The 14,479-nt window shown below is 36.5% G+C and overlaps 1 protein-coding gene across 8 annotated transcripts in view; it reads left to right on the forward strand.

Moving 5' to 3' along the window:
* Positions 1–14,479, forward strand: part of ATG5 (autophagy related 5) — a 126,254-nt gene that overhangs the window by 46,717 nt on the left and 65,058 nt on the right. The gene's annotated exons all lie outside the window — the stretch shown is intronic.

The raw sequence follows: 14,479 nt of genomic DNA on the forward strand, positions 1-14,479 counted from the left end.
CTTAACAGAATGGTTCAAATTTCACTTGGTACTGTGTATTAACTGAAATTACATGAAGTATAAGCTATATTGCTAACTCTTTAGTCCATGAGTCATTTAACAACAGATATGCATCATGATCAAAGACCAGTCACATCACTTCTTTCAGTGTCTGTCAGTGAATCATCATTAGTCATCTGTTATTTATTTTACCCACAGACAGCAAAGCATGTAGTTGGGTTGCCTCCTTGTCTCCAGATAAGCCCATATAACATTTTATAAAATTGCATAATTGAGAGAGGTAATTGGCCAAGAAAGATGAAAGTATGGCAGAGAAACAAAAAGTGATAATGCTGATAGCAGCATTTTACTAAAATAGTGGAATTATAGAGGAAACTACTGACTGGGGGAATGTTGACACTACCACTACCGCCTTTTGAAAGACTAGTTATGCAGCCACAGGAAATTAGTGAAGGTGAACTCTCCACATAAATGAGGTAGAGGTTGTGAAAAAAGGGTGAATTTATCCCAGAGAAAGTGATGCTGGCAAAAAACTTAGCATTAAAGGATCTCTCAGAGATATTTCATGACATTGGAAATGCAAATGGTAACATGTTTGGAAATTGATACAGACTTAGAAAGGAATATGACAGCTTGGCAAGGTTTAGGAAAGATGCTTCCTTGTAGGGTTTGTGTCAAGAAAGCAAGCGCACTATTCAAACTGTGCTTCAAGTTTTTACAGAGCAGTAAATAAAGGGCTTGAATTCTCAGCATTTCTAATGTTTTAGATTACAGTGTACTAAACACATTAGTTTTATACATTTATAACTGAGTTTTTAATGTTTGCACAATTCTTAAAGATCACACATTTGATTATTAAGGTCACTTTATGTGGTTTCATGGTCACTTTTCCAGGCCTGCACTGTTGTGTAAAGCAACAACTGCCTATGTTTTATCCATCTTTTGTAGTTATTTTTGGATAGGGAATTAGTTCAATATAAGGTAAACTTTCATGGCAATAACTAGGAATAAAATAGAAGACCCACCTTCCCCCCCAACCCCTCCCAGAAAAAAACCGTAATTTTAAAAAAACGTGAACCATTTTTATCTTTTGGACTATATTGTCACCATGTCACAGAGGTGTTTGTAATTATTTAGTATTAAAGTTTCGATATGCAAAACGGCATTATCTGAGACTTCAGTAATTCAAAGGTACATATTTTATGACACTCTGTACTCTACATTAAATGTTCTCATTTCTTTTAAATCTCTTAGATTTGAGTTTCATGGAGTTGGTCTTTAGATTTGTGTTTCATGGAGTTAGTTTTATATTTGTGTGTCTAGTATTTCTAAATTAGATTAGATTAGATTCTAAATAAGATTACAAACCCTGCAAAGACAGGCCTTTGCCTCTTTTATCTTACTGAATATACAAATTCCTATTAAAAGAGCTTACAGCCCTTTAAGAAAGTGTACTTTTTCCTTTTTCTTGCTGGCTATTTGAAGATGAACTGAAATTTTAGGAGACTTGTGAATAAGATAACCTAAAAGGAAGAAGGCCAAATCTTGTCAAGAAAGCAGGGATATGAGAATAATTTGGCTTCAGAATTGAAGTGAATAATTTTAATTGGTATTTAAATAGGTGTTCTTGAAATCTATAGTGAGTGTGGTGAGTCTGCTATAGAGAGCTTTGGGATTCAGCAGAGGATTCTAAAAATGCTTGAAATATTTCACTTGGGGCATTGGAGGCTTGGGCATGGTGGGTGGTGGTTAAGAATGTTTAGGGACACCTGGGTGGCACAGTCAGTTAAACATTTGACTTGGTTTCAGCTCAGGTCATGATCTCAGGTTCATTAGATCAAGGCCTGCATCAGCTCCGCTCTCAGTGCAGATCTCCTTGAGATTCTGTCTCCCTCTGCCCTCTTTCATGCTCTCTCTCTCTCAAATAAATAAATCTTGAGAAAGGGGGAAAAAAAAAGTTGTTTCGTCTCAGCTCTCCTAGCAGCTCCATAGGGCAACTCACTCAATCCCTTCAAGCTTCAGTTTCTTTATATGTGGAACAAGAGACGATCTGCTATGTTCTTTTATAGGTGTCCTGGAGGCTTTAACGAAACACTCCTACAGTTTATGTGAAAGTGCACAAAAGGAAGTAAAGCTGTTTTGATAAAAAGAATTGTTGAGAAGTCATGTTGGAGACCTTAGAACAGGGGTTGGCAAACTATGATCATGGGCCAGCCACCTTTTTTGTAAATAAATGAATATTTGTTAGAACCCTTCCACACCCATTTATTTGTTTATTGCCTGTGACTGCTTTCATGCTGTAGTAGCGGAGCTAAATAGTTCTAACAGAGACCATGTGGCCCACAACCTACAATTTTACTCTCTGACCTCTTAGAAAACACTTGGCAGCTCACAGAAGGTTGACCAGACCAACAGCTCATATTTATCATTCACCTAAAGCACGAGTTGAAATGTCACATTCAGAACTTGGTATAACGACTTAGTCTAAGTACTTAATTATTGGACTTGGTCTAATAACTGCATTGCTGTTTTTTGGCCTAATATTCCTTTTTTCCTGTTTTTATCTTAGCGCCTATTATTTCTTGCATATACAACTGTTTTAAAGTTAGCATTGCTAAGTTTAATTTTGTTAAATTAAAAAAATCTATTAAATTACTTTTCAAATTGAGTTTCATTAAATCTGATTTAAAATGGTATGTGGTTAAAATGTACTTTATTCCATTTTTATTTTAGCTATACATTTTTTTTCGTAGCTAGTATTGTTTGTATTGGTAATGATTGAGGTTACACTCAAAATCTTCTGTGTAGGGTACCCTGTGGGTACTGGAGACCTTGGTAGTTTATTTATTCTACTTTTAAAAAACTAAAATATTCATTTAGGAAATTTTTAACTACGTAAATGTTGTTGCCAGAGGATATATTTTGGGGGCGTCTGGGTGGCTAAGTCAGTTAAGTGTTTGCCTTTGGCTCAGGTCTTGATCTCAGGGGCCTGGGATTGAGCTTGCTTCTCCCTCTCCCACTGCCTGCTGTTCCCCCTGCTTGTGCTCTCTCTCTGTCAAATAAATAAAATCTTTAAAACAAAACAAAAGAAAACAAAAACAGAGGCACCTGGGTGGCTCAGTTGGTTAAACATCTGCCTTTGGCCTAGGTCATGATCCCAGAGTCCAGAATCGAGCCCTGCTTTGGGGTCCCTGCTCAGTGGGACTGTGCTTCTCTTCCCCTGGCCCCCAAGCTGGTGTGCTCACTCACACACTTTCACACGTGCACGCAAAAATAATAAAATCTTTTTTAAAAAGAATATATTTTGGGATAAAAGACTGAATGTCACCTACATTAAAGTAAATTGGTAAAATGTGGGTGTAGTATTCCTTCTGCCTAAAATGCCCTTTCCATCTTTTTGTCTAATTCCTACTTCTATTTTAACGTGCATCTTCATTGTCACCTGCTCTGTGAAGCTTTCTTTTTAAATTTTTTTTAGGCAACAAATATTTATAGGACATCTAACATGAGCCTTGACACTCTGCTAGGAGTTCGTGATCAGCAGTGATAAAATAGACATGCACTCTCTTTATGGAGCTTATGGTGGCATGGAGGCAGAATTATCCATATTTTCATGCTGTCATGCCACCTTGTCCATTTATATGCATTTTTGCTCTCATATTTTACCACACTCTGGTATAGTAATTCTACTAGAATGTAAATTTCTCCTGGTTAGAGTGTAGTATACATTTTTGAATCCCTAGCACCAAGTCTAGTCTTAGGCATAGAGCAGATAAAACAAATACTAACTGAATGACTATTTTATTCCTTTTTAATACTGTAAGGAAATAAGGTTAACAGCCTTTTATAAGTAGTTTAATACTACTTATTAAAGTAATAGAGGAAGTGTTTTGTTTGAATTTATTTATGGAAACCCAAAGGAAAGTCTTACTAATTTGTGAATGCAAAGATACTTCACCTTTTGGTTTGTCTAATTGTAAATTGGTCAGAGTTGAGGCATAGCAGATGGTAAATGTATTTCATTCAGAACTGCACCTGTAGATCGTAACAACTAAACAATTTAAACAGTTTTTGAATACTTTCATATGCTAATTTTAATTTTTCAGATCTGTGTGAAAGAGAAATAAGAAAAACTTTTGAAACCAAGAAAACTCATTTAAGACATACTGTGCCTTTCAGTGTTTTTTATGGGTTTTCATTTTAGATATAAAAGTATTTAAGCTCCCTGTGAAACCAAGTTAATGACCACAAAAAAGAAAAGAAAGTAGCATTTTTATCATTTCTGAGGCTGTTACCACTACACGTGCAGGCTCTTTTCTATTAAATGTCAATGGGCTGTTTTTCTTATAAACAAGAGATTTAAAGAAATCTCTAAAAAATATTTTTAACATAATAAATGACTTAGTTTTTAGCCTTGGTTTTTTTGAGTATACTAAAAAAGATAGCATTAAATAAATCCCTAGTCCCTCAGTTATTTGGTAGTGTACCATTTTAGCATAAAATTGGTTTCTAAGAGGAAAGTGATAAGTGAAGGGTGATTTTTTTATAACAAGTCATAATATTTTGAAAATACTTCTGTTTGCTAGGTGATATAAAAGATAGTCGTAATGGTTTTATCTCTTTGGAAGCTTGTATGATAAAGACAGTAGGGTTGTAATTGCATTGCTTTGTTTTTATCAATTGCATATAGTAGATTCAGTATTGGACTGACAATGTGTTGGTCTAAGAAGGATCTAATATTTAACTCATATCAGTTGTGTGGTCTGTCAGATCACTTTGCTCTGTGAGCTGGAGTTCCTTATAAATGAATGTGCTAAGACTTCCTCAGACTTGCATTCAAGGATTATAAAGTGGTGATCCCATAGACCTGCATTCTTATGATTAGATGTTTTCAACTGATTCCAAAGGATTTCTTGGAAGAAGAATTACTGTTGATAATCGCTCTCTCCCCTTGCTCCCTCTTTCTTCCTTCCCCTTCCCGCCTTCCTCTTACCTTTTCCCATTTCCCTGTTCCCTTATTCCCTCTCCCCTTTGCGCTCTCCCTCTCCCTGTCCCCTTGAAGCAGGACTTAAGTGAAAGATAACTTTCCAGAAATAAGTGTGGTATCATAGAAGGAGTACTAAAACAGAGAGAGAAGAGATTTTAAGACTCAGCTCTGTATCTTGAAGCTTCAGTTTCTGTGATTTTGTTACAGTGTCAGATACTGTTCTAGATGTAGGTGGTATGGAAGGAGGTTCCTAAGTAGAACCTTCAACCTTTTTTCTGTATGAAAGGTCACTATTTGATAAGCTTTCTGTTTGTCTTTTTTTTTTAATTAATTAATTAATTAGTTTATTTGACAGAGACACAGTGAGAGAGGGAACGCAAGAGAGGGAGTGAGAGAGGGAGAAGCAGGCTTCCTGATGAGCCGGGAGGCTGATGCGGGTTGAAGGCAGATGCTCAAGGACTGAGCCACCCAGGCACCCTGTTTGTCTTTACCAAAAGATTTTTAGGGGCACCTGGGTGGCTCTGTCTTCAGCTCAGGTTATGATCTCAGGGTCCTGGGATCGAGTCCTGCATCAGGCTCTCTGCTCAGCAGGGAGCCTTCCCACACTCTTTCTCTGCCTGAGAGAGAAATCTTTAAAATCTTTAAAAAAAAAAAAAAGAAAGAAAGAAAAGAAAAGGAAGATTTTTACCAGTCATGAGAACACTGAGCCTCCACTGTATAAATAAGAGCGGAGAGAAAAGTATAATGAAGCCCCACTATGTGTCACCCAGTCTCAGCAGTTAGCAATATGTGGCCAGTCATCTTTCATCTATTATTTCTTACCCCTCCCCCACTCTGGGTTTATGGGAATTATTTTCTTTCATCCAGTGCCACCAGTATTGCTTATAGATTTATTCCTTCATAGATTTTATACTCTGATATTTAATCAAGTCTTGGAAACAACATTCATTATAGGAGAGTTGTGTCCAGATCCTGGTAGTTTGGTTCAGTCAGTTGCAAGAATCTGCCAGGCACAGGGGCCACTGGGGTGCACGTGACAGGCATAGCCCTTCCTTCAGAGTTTACAGTCTACTAGGGGAACCAGACGTTAAACAGATAGCCTCTAAATAATTATTACATTTATAGCTGGGGTTGTAGAGGAAGGAAGAAGGGATAGAGAGCAGGGTGGTTGTGATGAAAGTGTTCCAGGCATAGGGAATGATCTGGGTGAGGCAGAGAAGCAGAAAAGAGCTTCTGAGAGCTTAGAGGAGACCACTCTCACTAAAGCATGGTGATCAAGATTGAGAGTGGAAAGTCGCAAACAGTATAAATTAGGCCTGGCGGTGCAAATTAGAATGAGACCCTATCTATCCAGGGCTTTATAGGCTATTTTAATGATATTGAACTTAATCCCCAGGAATGGAGGTGGGATAGATAGGGGACCACTGAAAGATTTTAAGCAATAATATGACAGAGTCAGATTTTCTTTTTAAAGGCATCTCTTTGAATGCAGTATGGTTAGTGAATTCAAAGAGAGCAAACATGGAATTAAAAGACCACTAGGAGTCCATTCCAGTGGTTAGGTGAGACATGGCAATTGTTTATAAATGATGGCCTTGAGGATAGAGAGGAGTAGGTGGATTTGAGAAGTATTTGAGATACAGAATTGTTAAGACTGAGTATTTGGTTGACTGTAACAAGTAATAGAATAAGAACTGTCAAAGTTGATTCCCAGATGTTGCAGAAACTAGTGAGTGCGCCTAACTAGTTTTATGCAGCTTACACATATTATCCAAAAGTAGATCTTTGCTGTTTTGTTACATTTAAGATACCACTTTTTAATGCCCAGTCCCTTAGTACAATTAAAAATTTTTTTTAAAGATTTTATTTTTAAGTAATCTCTACACCCACCGTGGTGCTTGAGCCTACAACCCCAAGATCACGAGAGGATCAAGAGTCTTACCCTCTACCAACTGAGCCAGCCATCACCCCTCCTTAATGCTGTTATAAAAGGGAATGTAGGTCACTTTGATGCCATACTTTTTAAATGTCACCTGATTTCTGCTAATACTGTTTTGCTTTCTGAATGCTGAAAAACAAAATTTTGCTTACAGTTGACATCAGGCTTACTGGTTGATAACATCCACTCATACTTTTAAGTTGAAACATTTGCCTGTCTCCTTACCTCAACCACCTCTCCCGTTCTCCATTGTTTCATAAAATTTTTGGTTTGGGCTTTATAATCCTTTTAGTTCTTTTAATGTCTTGAGAAGTAATTCCCCTTTATGTATTAACTTAAAGCAGCATACCTACAAAAGCAGAGTAGCTATGTTATTTCTGAGCCTATTGAGGGATTTTTATTTCAGCTGCATTTTTTCACTTTATTTTTTGAAGATCATTCTGTGTTGGAGAAGATGGAAGCTAAACAGAAGTCCAGTAGTTGAGCTTTCTCTCTCTCTTATGATACTGTCTTCCCCAATAATGTTTTCCATGTTTTCTTTCTTTGCCAAACATTGTTTAGGAAGTTCATTTTGCCTTTCTGATTTTTTAATAAGCCTCATCTTGGGGTTGGCGTTGGCCTTCCTGCTACTCTTTTTTTTTTCTTCCTGCTACTCTTAACATGTTCCTTGTATTAGGGTTCTCCAGAGAACCAGTTTCAAGAATATATACATAGGGGCGCCTGGGTGGCTAAGTCATTGGGCATCTATCTGCCTTCGGCTCGGGCCATGATCCCCGTGTTCTGGGATCGAGCCCTGCATCAGGCTCCCTTCTTGGTGGGAAGTCTGCTTCTCCCTCTTCCACTCCCCCTGCCTGTGTTCCCTCTCTCGCTGTCTTTCTCTCTCTCTCTCTCTCTGCCAAATGAATAAAATCTTTTTTTTAAAAAAAAGATATATACAGAAAAAGAGATTTATTATGGGAAATTGGCTCATATGATTGTGGGAGCTTAGAAGTACCATGATTTGCCTTCTACAAGCTGGAAATCTAAGAAAGCCAGTCATGTAATTCAATCTGAGATAGAAGTCCTGAGAAACCAGAGGAGCCAGTGGTATAAATTCTAGTCTAATGGCGTGAGAAGATGAAATGAGTTGTCTCAGCTCAATACGTGGGCAGGAAAAGACTGAATTCCTTCTTCCTTCCCCTGCCTTTTGTTCTGTTTAGGTCCTCAACTGATTAGGTGATGCCCACCCACATCAAGGTGGACAGTCTACTGAAGGTTCACCTATTCAGTTACTAATCTCATCTGGAAACACTCTTACAGTCTTTCCCAGAAATAATGTTTAATCTGGGCATTCCATGACAAGTCAAGTTGACCCATTAACTATCACATTCCTGATAAAACTTGGTCGTGTTTTATGGGTGTCATTTTAATGTTAATTCATTGAATTCATTTAGTTACTATTACTGAATCTATGCTGGAGTTAAAGCAGTGAACGGAACAGACTGAAATTCATACCCTTATGCAACCAAAATTATTGTGGGGGAGAGGGAGAACAGATAAATGTGGGAGGTGTGTGTGTGTGTGTGTCTATCTCTGTATATATGTGTATCTAGTATATCTGTATATTTATATGTATAAAATATTTCTATGTGTCACATGATAATAAGTGCTGTGGGAGAAAAGTAAAGCAAGGAAATATGAGAAAGAACTGTACTGGATAGGGCATTGCTATTTTAAATAGAATGGTCATGGAAGGTCTCACTGATTTTGTGACATTAAGTATAGATCTGAAGTAGCACTATGTGTTTATGTAGGGTTAATACCTTCCTAGGAGAAGGAACAATAAGGGCAAAGCCTTGAGGTAGGAGAATGCTATGCAGTTTCGAAGAATCTAATCCTGTTTACAGCTTTTTGAAGTTAAAGATAACATAAGGTTTTTGTTTTGTTTTATTTTTCTAGGATCCCTCTTCTTCTCTAGTCTTCCTGTCATATTTTCCCTCTACCTTTATAGCCTCACTTTTTTTTTAACATTCTTTGTAGCAAAAATTACACTAGATATAAAAAAATCTAGTTTTTTTCATAAGTCTCCTGGGACACAAAGCATCCTTTTAATAGTTGCTTTTACACTATTTCAAAAATAATAAACAAAGTGTTAAGAATAGCTACAAGGAGGGATTGGACCTTTTATATTAAGGTGGTTAAGGAAGACCTCTTTGAAGAGGTAATATTTAACCTGAAATCTTAAGGATGGGAGAGAACCAATCATTTAAGGGAATAACGTGCTTCAAGGACATGAAGCAACAAAGAGTTTGGTATGTTTTAAGGAACCAAAAGAAGGCCACTGTGTCTTGGAAAATAGTGACCAAGAGGGAAGGGTGACATGAGATGAGATTGGAGAGATGGGAAAGAGCTAGCTGATATAGGCCAATGAAAATAATTCAGATGTTAAGTGCAATGGGAAGCCTTTGGAGAATTTTTAAGCAAGAGCGATGAGATGCAAAAATGATGTAAGAGCATTGTTTTCTGAATGGAGAATGGAGCCTCGAAGGGAATTGGAGAGGCCACAGCAGTAGGTCCAGGTATCAGATGATGGTGGCCTCTAGGGTGATGATGGTTAGAGATGGAGAAAATTCACTAAATTTGGGGTTTGTTCTGGAGGTAGAACGGACAGAATCTATTACTAGGTTGGCTATAAGTTTAGGGTGAAAAAAGGGGAAAGAATAATTTCTGGATTCCAGCTGGGACATCTAGATGGATGGTGCTGCTTAGTACTGTGATATGAAATAACTAGATGGAGAATAGGTTTGGGTTGGGGAAGAAAGCCATTGAGAAGGTCAACTTTGAGGCTGAAAGTTGCGAGGTAGAGAGGGATTGCTAGAGTTAAGTATTGTGACTGTGTGTCAGTAGATGGAGGTGGCTTGATAAATTTGAATTGAATGCTGCAGCTTCTAATTTCATACTGGTTTACTTTTATAAGTACATCTTTATTATATATTATTTATAATATATATATGTATAATATATAATTTATATATTATTTTATAAGTACATCTTTAAGGATATGATGGTTAATGTTCCCAGTGATATAAGGCAGTGAAATATGGAGCAATTCCATATATTCCTGATGTTTGGTGGTTCTTTATACCCACTGTGCTAACTTAGTCATTTCCATTATTTTGCCTGCAATACAAGAAGGTGAGTTAAAGCTGTGTGTGTGGCATCCAGGAATCTACTACTTTATAAGAAAGTTGCTTAAAGCAAATCATTAACCTGCTTAAGCATTCGGTTGAATTTTACTGTGGAACAGACGAGCATTTTACTCTCCTATATTACGTCTTTTAAATCAGTCTCTGTGTTCTACTTTCTGTAATTAAAAATAATGATGGAAATCTGAATAGTTTATGTATTTGTGTTTTAATGTAAAGCTATACAAATACTTTGTTAGACTTCTGGAGAAAGATTGCTCATGAAATTACATGATTTAAATGAATAAGTAAATTTGGTAATAATTTGGATCATAGCCTCTTACAGTTCTTTGGGTAGACGTGGCAGTGAACATCATGGACAGTAAAACTTGGTGAAAACATTTAGACAGTTATTTCATAATATGCTACACATTATCCTAACATAAGTTCATTGGAAAGAGTCCATTAATAACAGTGAATGGTTGTATGTCCCAGAGTTCACCAGTGGTAGGGAATATATATTGCATATGAGATGCAGTTGATATGTGTATACATCTGTATAACTAAGTTGATTGTCTGAAACTCGGATTAATAGTTGAAAATACTTTCAGTGAATTTTTAGTGTTATAGGAACATGAAGATTTGATTTGTAATGTCCTTTTAATTTCAGACCATCTATGGTAAAATGACTGCTTCATCATATCTTTTATTTATATTTGATCCAGTTAAAAAACTTTCTTAAAATTTATTCCTCCTAACATACTGTCATTTTTTCCCCATAAAGTCAGTGTGGGAGAGTTTAAGAAGCTTTTCTTCCACTCTATAGAGGAAATGCAAGCAAATATCTGTTTCATAAATGACTTTCACTGTTGGAGTCATGGCCTGTCATTACTATTTAAATTTATAAAACAGTTCCTCTTTAAAAAAAGAAAATTACACATTACAGGTATATATGCATTTGTAGTTTAACTTAATTTGTTTTTTTTTTTTTACTTTATAAACATATATTTTTATCCCCAGGGGTACAGGTCTGTGAATCACCAGGTTTACACACTTCACAGCACTCACCAAAACACATACCCTCCCCAATGTCCATAATACCACCCCCTTCTCCCAAACCCCCTCCCCCCAGCAACCCTCAGTTTGTTTTGTGAGATTAAGAGTCACTTATGGTTTGTCTCCCTCCCAATCCCATCTTCTTTTAACTTAATTTGTTTTTAAATGAATATTTTGTTTTGAAACTTAAGAATTTCTTGATTTAAGAGAACAGAAAACCTCAGAGGTACTTATTTTCCCAATTTTTGTTTTGTTTTGTTTTGTCCATTTGCTCATTACTTTTCTTAAGAGTACCATTTCTCAAAGTATAGACAGTTGGGTCAGAAGTATCAGCATGATGTAGGAACAGATTAGCAGTGTACCCTAGACCAACTGAATCACAAACTCAGGGGTCCCAGCAAAGGGTCCCAGCAAAAGGTCCCAGCAAAATGTCCCAGCAACTTTATGGTTCCATAAGCCTTCCAGGTGATTGAGATACACTAAAGTTTGAAAACTTCAGTTCTCTGGAGCGGATTTCTCAACCTCAGCAATATAGATATTTTGGAGTGAGTAATTCTTTGGTGTTGGGGCAGTGGCAGGGAGGGAGCATTGTGCACCTTGTGCATTGTGGGATGTTTGGGAGCATTCCTGGTCTTTGTACCCACTCACTAGATGCCAGTAGCACACTACTCCCCACTCTCTAACATGACATTAAAAAATATCTCCAGACATTGCAAAATAGCCCGCTAGGGACAAACTGACCCATTTGAAAACCACTGCTCTCGAGAGAAGTGATACAGAGGTAATGGGGTAAACTGCTTCTCCTCTAGAGTAGCAGGGATCACTTATCGAATACCCAGTTTCTGTGCTGGGCACTTCACATGAGTTATCATTGTCGCTGGAGCCGCCCTGCAAGATAGGTTTGAAAGTCTGTCGACTGGGCCAGCCCATTTACGAAGTTTCTCTTCCATTTCATCAGTCCTACCCTTGAGAACTAGGATGTTGTTACAGGGACTCATTTAGGGTGTATTTGGAACAAAATGAGTTTGGCATGTAAATGAATTAAGAGTTATTTAAACCTAGCCTCTTCTTATCTGTAAACCTAGCCGTGTGAACTTCTTATTATAACACTTAGCCATAATTGTTTCTGGATGGCGATTATTGTACTTTTGCTGTAGTGATTATTGAATGACGAATCAATAGCATGCTGTCATTTCAGTGAGACTAATTATGCTTACATTTTTAAAGAGACACGTGTTTTCTATAATTTTCCTTTTCCCTCTTTCGTTTCTTTCCATCTTCCTCTCCAGTTCTCTGGGGCATTTGATGTCATTCTGCATATCTTAGCACTTCTTTCCCTCTCTCTTACCTCTCTTTTAATTTGACCTCATCTCTGACCCATTCCTTCATTATCTTTTTAGGGTCTGAATGGCCAGATAGTTAGATTTTTGTTGAACAGTTTGTAAATAATGCCAACCAGTGTGTTACCTATTCCCAAATACCTCTTCCATGCACTTTTTAACAAAGACCTAGAAATTACTTTATTGAAGATTTCAGAGTTTCAAGCTCCTTCTCCCCCACACTCCCACCCCCATCCCCTATGACATTCTGTTTACTCTGTTTCTGCCTGTGCTGACCTGTTTGGATTAGTGGCTGTGGTAATGAGTTTTGGATGTTAGAATTCTGTGTATTAATGATTTAGTCCTTTCTTGAACCAAAGAAGTGAGTATGGCTCTATAGCATTGCTAATTTATTATTCATTGCATGTCTCGTCTCTTGTATCACATTAGAAACTGTAAAAGATTCAGAAATTCTTTTATGTGAAAAAATTAGCATTGAGAGTTGCAAGATTTTAACACAAAAACTAGAAAAGAAATTGCTCATGAAAGAATGAGTGCAAAATAAATAAATTTGTTCATCTAGTGATGAACACATGTAGTGTGTTCAGTCAAGTTTTGATTATTACCTTCAAAATGGCTTTTTAAATAAGAAGCATTACTTGCCACTGGTTGCCTTTAGGATCCAAGCTATCCTTGATTTCTGGGGTTTTTTTGGTGTTTTGTTTTTTTTGACATCTAGACTATTTCTTTCCCAGTAGAAGGATATCAGTAAAATATCCGAAACAGCATTTTTAATTGAAGTTAATTTAATAAAAGATTTGGCCAAAAATGACTTCATTTTAAGTTACTAAAAGCTACGCTGAAAGCTAAACTTCAAGGTTTTATGGCTCTTTTTCTTAAGCTAGCTTCCTGGTTTTAAATATACTATTTGGATTTTTTCCCCAACAGGTATTATGGTATTAACCTGCATTGACTTTCCAGGTATTTCAAGGTGAAATTATTTTATGTAGGATTATAAAACTCTATGAAAACATCTACTACATATTTTTTTGCGAGTTAAAAAGTATTGTATTGATATTTGTCCACTGAAAATATAAGGAAGGGGTGGGGTGGAAGAGGGGACGTCAGTGGAAATCTAATATTTAGGAAGTGGGAAGAGAAGATAGTTTCCATAGCCTTACCGAGTTAAGGGGAAAGGCTTTACATTTAGAAGTTTTGTCACCAGTATTTTCATAATAACTTATTTTATGAGGTGTTACTACACTCAAAAGAATATTCTGTGAGATTTAGGTATTTGATTTATAAATTGGCAGTTGAGAAATACTGGTAGAATAATTTCAAATATTAATAATATTTTCAGGTTTACCCTTAGGATTCTTAGAAATCCTGATTAAATTTTTTACCTTGTATGTTACATTGTGTATATCACTTATCACTAAAAGCTACTGATTACAGTTTAAAATCATAGTATTTAGTCCAAAATAAACTCATTATAGGAAATAATAAAATGTAATTTATAAAATGTTAGACGGGCCCTATTTTTTGAGGTGTGTATATAATTTTAAGAATCAACCTTGTTTTGTAATGAGTTACAATAAATTAATTTTTCAGTAAATGCCACCTGAATAATCCTTTTAGCTAAAAATGAACTATGATTGGATGTTCCAGTTTCGGTCATTTTTGTTCTTGTCTTCTTTTAGGAGGTAGTTCCTAACTGAGTGATGTTTTCCATCCGTTATCACAGTGCATTTCTCCTTGTTCTCATTGAAAAATTGTGTTGATGAATGTGTTGAAGCAAATAATATTTGTTTTTGCAGCATCCACTGCTAAGTGTTCGGTTTTGTCATCCACAACTGTGAAAGGAGACAAGATTTGTTCAACTATTATACCTGACACTACCATGAATTTTGAAGTACAGAACTCTGGAGTTTTTGAAAATATGAACATCCCATTCATAATTAGTTTCCCAGATTCCTGTTAATTATAGGTCACTGAATTGACTCAACTTGGAGTT

The sequence above is a fragment of the Mustela putorius genome, unplaced genomic scaffold (genome assembly GCF_011764305.1).
Source record: "Mustela putorius furo isolate JIRA1106 unplaced genomic scaffold, ASM1176430v1.1 tig00000450_pilon_pilon_pilon, whole genome shotgun sequence".
Lineage (NCBI taxonomy): Eukaryota > Metazoa > Chordata > Mammalia > Carnivora > Mustelidae > Mustela > Mustela putorius.